We start from the raw sequence: 9,055 nt of genomic DNA on the forward strand, positions 1-9,055 counted from the left end.
CTTCTGATGGCATCGGACCGGCGATTCTTGTTTGGTGTTTTATAAGTGAATGACCTTCACTACTAACATAGCCAAACATCATCTTTCTGCCATATGTTGGCCCTACCTTAATATAAAGGTGATTGATTACAAGAATGACGCCCCCCCCCTCCCCAATAAATAATGATAACTCCCTTATAAGTAACAAAATTAGCGCAACGGGAAAAAAAATCATTTGGCCTATAAAAGTGAAATTTCATTTTCTTAGCTACAAAAGTTTCTATGACCACCTTGTCAATGTGCAAATTTGAAGTTAAATGGTCATTTCATATGTTATCTCACCACAAACAAGACTTTATTTTTAGAACTGTGTATTTATTTCTAAAATTGCTGTTCCATGGAATCTCATGCTATCACTTGATCCAATTGTCATACCATCGTCAATTTGGAAATTAAGCTGACAACCAGTTGTTTGCATTCGGATATATTAACTATTAGGAACTGTCTTTGACATTACACTCGCCACAGGTATTACCTGTAATTATAGGTGAACTGTTTGTTAATTCTAACGTTTTTTAGCGGTAAATTTCTAAGTCGGCATTGAGGCTACGCCATCCTTCCTTGTTTATGGTGGGAAAAAGGTGTGGTTGTCTTTGAAGTTCGGCCAGGGTCAAAGGACAGCTAGGGTATGTCCTAGATAGTCCCCAAACAGGGACCGCGGAGAAGGTCGCATTACCCGCACCTCCCGCCCCCCTCCAAGTTTCTCTAACAATAACTTCATCAACAACAACAACAACTTATTTTATCGGCTCTGTATAAGCATATTTACATTGGATTGCCGCCAATAAGAATATAGAAAATGTAATTAATACTCATTTTTTAAATATATAGAATCAGCGATCGCCGCCCATCGATTTATATATGTATAATATAGACAGACAGACAGACAGACTTTATTATTTGCAGTCTGGCACTATTAGTACATGAACTTGCTACCAAATAAAAGTAGGTGATAACCAATCCTCAATCAGTACATTATTTCAATGTTAACATTGAATAATGGTTATTTTTATTATACAATAATGCGCACAAGCGAAAGCACCTTTTCCTTCATAGGCACAAAACTGTGATCAGAAGTAGCTCATATCTCTTATATTGATGTTTGCCGTGTTGGGTCGTTGGGTCCAACGACAAACCCAACGCAAAACTCGGATCCCTAAATTGCGACTGGTATATCCCTTAGGACTGGTGTGTCCGTTCACACTTATAGGTAAGATCTATCTAAGAGAAACGTGATCTCTGAACTTAGGTTGGGACGATCCCCTTCCTAAGTCTCTACGTGATAAATGGCTCCAGTTTTTCAGTGATATGTTTCAACTAGAGCAACTGAGTTTGAAACGTTGTATTCGTCCTACGAATGCAACTGGAATTCCATGGCTCGTTATTCTAAGCTATGGAAGCGACTTCGCTTATGGTTTTGCTGCCTACGCTCGATGGAAACTGGAAGACAGAAGCTTTTGTTGTCAACTCATCATGGCCAAGAGTCGGATCGCGCCGATGAGTAAACTATCAACGCCCCAGATGGAGCTTAATGGAGCTGTTCTCTCCAAGAGAGGAAGAAAGGTAATAGAGAAAGAGATGACGCTTGACTTCGAGAAAGTTCTACAGTTGGTTGATTCTGAAACAGTTCTGAATATGATCAACAAGACGAGCACTCGCTTCGAAGTGTACGAAGGAGTCGGGATCGGAGAGATCCAAGCTGCAACAGATGCGTGTTGGGCCTGGATGTCAGGAAAGAACAACACTGTACAGCGGACTGGCTGACACGTGGTCGTTCGCCTCAAAAACTAGATAGCAACTCGGAGTGAAGCAAAGGACCGCCGATCCTAAGTCAACCCATAGAGGAATGGGGACTGAAGTTCGGCCTACAGAATTAAGGTCCATTGCCTGGTGAGAAGAAGCTATGTAACACAACTGTCACTGAAATGTCCAAAAACCAAACTGCCCTGATTGATTACAAGAGGTTTAGCAATATCGAACGAGTCCTACGAGTTGTTGCTCGGCTTCAAGGCATAGCTAAACATAAGTCCTTTAGTGGAGGAAAGAGTACTCTCATCACAGCCCAGAGCTTAAAGGAGGCAGAGAACCTTGTCATAAAGGACATACAGAAATCCTTTTATCCTGAGATAAAGACTGATCGAAAAGGACGAATTTTGAGACTATTTTTCTATCATATCCAAAAAAGAAAGACCAGTTTCTTCAGCAAGAAATGATTATAATAATCAAGCTTTCGGGCTCATGGCTCATGATGAATAGAGTCAAATGGATAAACCAACAACGTTACTACAAAAGCTGCATACGAACGAAATATTAGAATGATTTGATTTTCTACGATATCGAAACTTTATAACCTTCGAACTATATACGAGTAAAACTAGAAAATTAAACAGCATATTAAATGATGTCAACAGATGACGAGTACAAATTTTCTCTTTAAGATAAAAAACAATACCTTTGCTTTTGCTTTACGATGTTATTACTTTTTTTTTCACTTTTTCATCGGAGTGTTGTGATCGCATTACCCTCTGACACACATTCTTTCACCATACCGCAGTAAGAATGATTCGGATCCTATGCGCTGGCTTTCATCCTCGGGAACCCATGGGTAATTAATTATTTTTTAAATAAAAAGCTCTGTTATTGAAACTCATTTAAAAAAAAGAGTAAAAATTGCTGATAGCCTCCAAACATCTTCCTATGGGGTCTCGAGTCTTGCGAATGGAAGAAGTTGAGATGCTGTTTGATCTACAAAAAAGATGTTCTAAAGGCCAATAAAAAGATCACAGCAACAGAACAACGGTAAGAAAGATGGTCAGACTGCAAATCAACGGGATCCTAGCCTCCCGTACTTGCAGCTCAGAGAAAGCCGGTTTGGACGAGTATGACTAGTTAGAAGAGCTCCTTTGTTTGTAATGAAGCAGTAAAATGTTAATCCGTTTTAGGATTTTAAGTGTGTGGTGAAAAGTGGCGTATCCATGGAGGTGGGGTGGGGGTTACTCCTGTATAATGGACTATACGGGGATGCTCCGCCCGATAAATAAATACCTTATTGACGTATCTTTCATGTAACCTTGTTCTTCGTGGATCCATCGTTTATCAGACTGATTTACACATCACAAGAACTCAAGAGGCAGTGCTTGTGTTTGCTTATGATTAACGTGCGTCAAGATCGTAGACCATTTTATTGCAGTTGGATCTAAGTAAGCGTTTCAATGAACTAGAGATTTCGATATCCGAAATGCAAGCCATCTGTATATTCCCCCCTTTTAGTAGAAGCTCCTTTCAGGTTTTTTCCCTGCAATATAAGAATGGCATTTTCTTGCACAAATCTTTGTTTTTTTTCCGGCTTTGCACGAAATCCTTTATTCTCCTTTTACAGCACGCGTCAAAGCTTAACTTTTTGCCCAAATTAGATTCCTTTTTTGAGATTTACGGCAAAAGTTAAACAGCGACGCATACATTTTATTATGCTACTTACCATCCACTACAAGTTTCTCCGTGTATAGTATTTCCTTTTAGATCAATGCGTTCGATATATTAGTTTGCAGGTAGTACTTCGACCTTTCTTCATAAATTCCGCTCGTGTTTTGACTCCGTGTACCGCACTTTCCATCTACTCAACAACAACAACAAAAAAGTCCGAATATATGGAACACATCGCGGTTAATGCGGCTTGGCAATTATAAAGTTCCACAGCATATTTAAAGTCTCGAAACAATGAGACTATGACTCGGGAAAAGCTTTTTAAAATCACTAAATAGTTATTTCCTTTGATTGGTGTTGATTTTATTTCCTCTGCAGTCTGACATTGAGATCTTAAAATGCTAATTTTTTTCTTTGATGCAAACAGTTCAGAGAAGAAAATGGCGTAAAAATGCGAAATATTGGAAGCCTAAACGTTAGTACGTGTGTGTTGAATTGAATATTTGAGTAATGCCAGAGCCTTCGTAAAACAATTTTTAAAAACTAACTTGTTATCTCGCCTCTACACCTCGAACATTTTGTAAGTACACGCCTAGTTAGCAAGTAACGTAATCTCAACAACGTAATTCTGCCAAGTGAAAAGATTTGAAGAAGCTCACTACTCGATTTAACACCACAGCCGCACCGTTAGATTATCCCTGGGCATACCTGCAAAGCAGCGAATAAGGACCCGAATTTCTAGGACTTGAAGTCGAATTGGAGAGCTGTTTTCTACTTTCAGTCCCACTTTTCAAAGAAAAAGAAAATCAAAAGCACCTTATGGTTAGGCCTGCGTCACATCCGGAATTTTCTTCGTAAATACCGTCTGCGAAACATCGCCAGAAAGCTTGTTCTGGAACCCCCGCAAATTGCGCGATTATATATAATAGATTCTGATTGGCTGATAGCCATTGCTCATTCTAACGTGAACTAACATTGGATAACACTATCAAACCGGCAATTAAAAATCAAAAACTTCAAGTCTAGAGTTAATTTTTCTGCAAAGAAAGGCGATTTATGTTTTTTCTTTTATGGAGAAATATTTTTTCCCTATTAAAAACGTAACAGTGAGACCTTTTGGCGATTATGTCACAATGTCACTGTAATGTATTCTACAAGGTTTCTTTTACGTAACTATCAGGAATTGATTTCTAAAACGCTTTTTAGAAACGTTTCTTACCTCAGCAAAATTATTTACCTCTATAAACTATCCTCATCAATCATAAAAAACTGTCTTTGAACGCCTCAACAAAGTACGATAAAAGCTCCTCAATATACAGTCCTCGTGCAGAGAGCCAACAAGAAAATCCAGAGTTCAGGCAGCCATACGTCTAGTCGTACTTCAATACTTCCTGGGTTAGGTGTGTTTTGATCCGCCTAGGTTCTCTTTAAGAGGCTTGAGTTTGATAAGTTTTTTCAAAAGTTCTCCAATGAAAAAATATATGCGAATGTAATATTCCATATAAAATGAAATGTTTTGCTCCATGTTTAAGATATTTTTATTGATATCTTTTTATAGTTACAAAATCATATTTCACTCGTATACATTTTTTTATTTTTCTCGAGGAGGCCTTCGCATTCTCCTTCTCATTACTCTTCCTAAAGAATAAGAGAAAACAGACTTTAGGAAAAGTACCAAATACTGCAGCATTGATTTGCCAGTTCATTGTACTACTTGAGTAAGTAATAAGAATTCACAGCTCTATTAACTTGACATATATTGGTGGGAGGGTACCTATTTTTCATTCGGGCAAGGATTCCATCCAGGATTAGGGCCAATGCGCAGGATTGATGTTTGCATAAAATGGGACATCCATTGACTACAAAGAATATGAAAAGTAATGTAAAAAGTCTATCCTACTAAATGTCTACTAAATATATTCTGAACTCAGTTAATACTAGGCATGGAACTACATTAACGTTCTTTAACTGACATCAGGTTATGCTCAGGGGATTCTAATAATCATGTCTTTCGCTTATCCAAGCGATAAGTGCACACTTTCAAAAGTCATAAAGGTTTAATAGTAAACCATAGAATCAAAGTCCAAAAATAGTATAGCTGTACGACTCAGTTTTTCTAACAGAGAATTTAAAGTATCATTACTTACTCCCTCACGTCATGCGGCATGGCCTCCAAGCGTATTCTTACGTACAGCAAGATCACCATTAGTATGGGATCTCTTACTCTTATCTGAAATTCATGCCAAAAAGGAAACTCAAATAAGAATATTCTTATTGATAGAAAAATCCAAGTAAAGATAATAGAGATTTTTATGGATTTAAGTTATACTTACCACATAATTATCTCGATCCACCATTGCCAACCAGTTTGGAAAAGAGTGAATAAGGAGCGCCTGTCAGTTTAGAGGTCCTCAAACTTTAAAGGCGTGAATGTCTTTGTTATTTGATGCGCATTAGTCATCGTGAATTCATATGCAATTTGATCTAGGTAGAGAAATCAATAACAACGGATGGAAGCATTTTGAGAGCCTGAATCGTATTCTCCAACTTTTTGTAAAAAAGATAGCAGAATTATCAATATTTCAAGATGGCCCTTGTCATCCCGTTTCGTTAGGCTAGATACATTCAGTTTTCTTTTAAAGACACTCATAAAAATTGGATCAATCATTGTATGGCATTTGACAACAATATTTGATTCCGGTAGGATTCCGAGTGTGCCGGGCATGTGCCGGGCATGTTCCGGGTTTTAAATACACACCGTATTTTATTGAGAAGACCTCTTTCACACTCGTTCTTAGTCGTACAACTATTGCATCTTTCCTACACAATCGTCCTGGTCTGCCTTTTATACATCTCTTCAAAATGATAACAGTTCAGCTCATGGTTATCCTTGCCTCAGGTTTATGTTGCCTTTGCTACCCTGCTATTCAAACCACCAACAGTCCATGCGTAAAACATCTTCTCCTTTATTCGAGAACTCTGCCATTTGCCGTATCATCAGACTTATTGCAACATCAGCGACCAGGCACAACACTAGTATCCTTAGTCACTTCAAGCTACTCTTCGTGGCAAACTGCTCCTTTCTCGCCTGCTTTTTCGTTTGTTCAAGTTACATGCCGTTCTGTTTTTCGCATCATGCAGCTGAAATGCACGACATTTCCTTCTATGCCGTTTTGCCTTCATCCTCCAGCAGCTTCCAACACAAGTTCTTCATCGCCAACTACAAAAGTATCACCACATACCACCGAACAAGATATCCACTCCACCACTTTTTCTCCTGGTCATGTCACCACATCTACCAGCCTAAAAGACCAGCCCGCCAAACTTAATCCAGGAGTAAATAACATTCTTATTACTTTTATTATATTTGAGTTCTTTTTAATACCTCTTCTTATAATTTTCCTTATTCGCGAGTGTTTTTTTGTTAAATAATCCACGTCCCCAACGTTTTCAGGGAATGGTACGATTTACACGCCAAAGAACGGACGAATCAAACGTCAGTCTAAATTCAGGGCATCGTTGAGAAACCTTACACTGGAAATGGGGGATCCCCTGATTAAAAAGTAGATATCTCTATTCATTTCATAATAGTAAATTCTTTATTCATATAATTGATATTTAGACTGTAATGCGGATCTTCACAAACTAGATTTCACAATAGTTCTACCATTATTAGTTTCTAGTTAGATTTATTTTTTGATTCCTATTACGCGTAAGCTCAAAACATAAGCATAAGAATAAGCAGTAAATTCAAAATTTGTTATGCATTCGTTACAGACTCTAGTTATCGATGAAGCTATTTATTTCAATCACATTTCAGCTCAAATAGTATAAATTCGATGTAAATACGTCAAGTATCTGTTGTAATAAAATATTTTTTTAAGCCAAAAAGTCTTGTGATTTTCTTAAGTTAAAGAATTAATTATCCTTCCGACGGGAATAATTTTTGAAATAGGTATATTTTTACTTAGCCTTGTGGTTATTGCAGACAACCTGTACCTTCTTTTCATTTATCTGCCTTGGTGTATATACTATAAATAACTGTGTTTTTATACTATTTAGGTTTATTAGATTATCTATATTGTATATATGAAAAAACAAATGCTGTAAATCCTATAAGAGAGTGGTACAAATAAAGTTGTTGTTGTATAAATAGATAACATCGTTTTGAAACTTAGTCTAATAATTCCTTAGACTCGAAGTCGCTTGACAACGCTTTTTAACTGTAATAAGAACGACATTTTCTTAATATAAATTCTGACTACTAAAGTAAGAATAGGGTACCACACAAGACTCTGAGTTTTGGCTTGTTCAAGTAGGTAATGAACCTTAAGAGGCAATGTCCACAAGAATCGAACAAATTCAAGGATTCGTGGCAATATCGTAATTTTTAGCGTGAATTTTACAGTAATCAAACTTCTAAACGTAAAGTGGAACCTCCGTCACGCAATCACCAAAGATCGCGTTTTTTGCTCATCAGTACCGACAATCCCAAAACCTTTCCAATGGAGCTTAAATTTACCAAACCACATTGAACTTTCAAACAACGGCACAAACATTAATTTCCTAGTTTTCAGGGTAAATTTCATGGCAATCTTTACGAAAATCCTTAGTCCTGCGTTGATTCGAGAAGCGTGATTTTCGCATATATTTCAACCAACTTCAACAGGTTTCTATGCAGTCAGAATTAATTTCCCCAAATCAATCTTTAAAGTTTTGAAAAGGTCTATTCTTCCTCAACTTGCAGCATAAATATTATTTCAATCAGAGAACTTGCCCATAGTTAAATCTTTTTTCTTTTGAGGCAACTAATTAGCATATATAAACACAGGCCTCCTATTTTCCCTCGCCAAAAATTCGTCCCTTTCCCAATAAGTTTGAAATCCAGTCCAATGAACGAAAAAGGGTGATACATTAAGAAAGTTCAAAAATTGTCATAGATGGTTTATTTTTTACGCACGCTCCGTTCAAAGTTTGTCCATTTTCACTCTTCTTGAGCATCTCTTGCTTGGGTTTTGGTCGAACCTCTTCTGTGGCCGTTTTCTCGAAAATAAAATAAAATTTTCGAAAACCAACTACCCAGGGATTCATATCTAATAATGGCCTATCTAACTTTAAAAGAAGAGTGAATTTGATTTTTTGACCCTTGCCACCATTTGTTCGATTCTTGTGGACATTGCCTCTTAATGAATTGCCCTATTTAATAATGACGTCACAGCATGTTTAGCATGGCGAACAGAAGCACCGAGAACAATGGGAATTCCAACAGAACCATCATTCTCTTCGAAAGTTTGTCTTCAAATTGTCTATTTTCTATATATTTTATGTGTTAATGTTTATCCTTTTATGTGTTAATGGGATATTTTTTTCGTGTTGTTGTTATTCTGTCCCTCTCTAGCGACCATGATTCTTAGCGTTAAAACAATAGATTGTTTTGCGGTGACGTCATTATAAAATAGGGCAATTCATTAGTTTTTTAATAAAATTTCTGGCCCGTGACTTCTGTGTTATTCTTTTGCCATGGTGGGTTCTTGCAGCTTATCTGTGGAGAAAACAACAACATACATCGAGGTTTTAGGATGACTGACTGGTC

The 9,055-nt window shown here is 37.2% G+C and overlaps 1 pseudogene; it reads left to right on the plus strand.

Annotated features, from left to right (window-relative positions):
• The first annotated feature begins 1,512 nt into the window (after positions 1 to 1,512).
• Positions 1,513 to 2,252, plus strand: LOC148907807 (uncharacterized; annotated as a pseudogene).
• Positions 2,253 to 9,055: the final 6,803 nt, after the last annotated feature.

The sequence above is a fragment of the Actinia tenebrosa genome, unplaced genomic scaffold (genome assembly GCF_029948245.1).
Source record: "Actinia tenebrosa isolate PJP-AT-01 unplaced genomic scaffold, QUT_ActTen_1.0 PGA_scaffold3__52_contigs__length_22856419, whole genome shotgun sequence".
NCBI classification, from domain to species: domain Eukaryota; kingdom Metazoa; phylum Cnidaria; class Anthozoa; order Actiniaria; family Actiniidae; genus Actinia; species Actinia tenebrosa.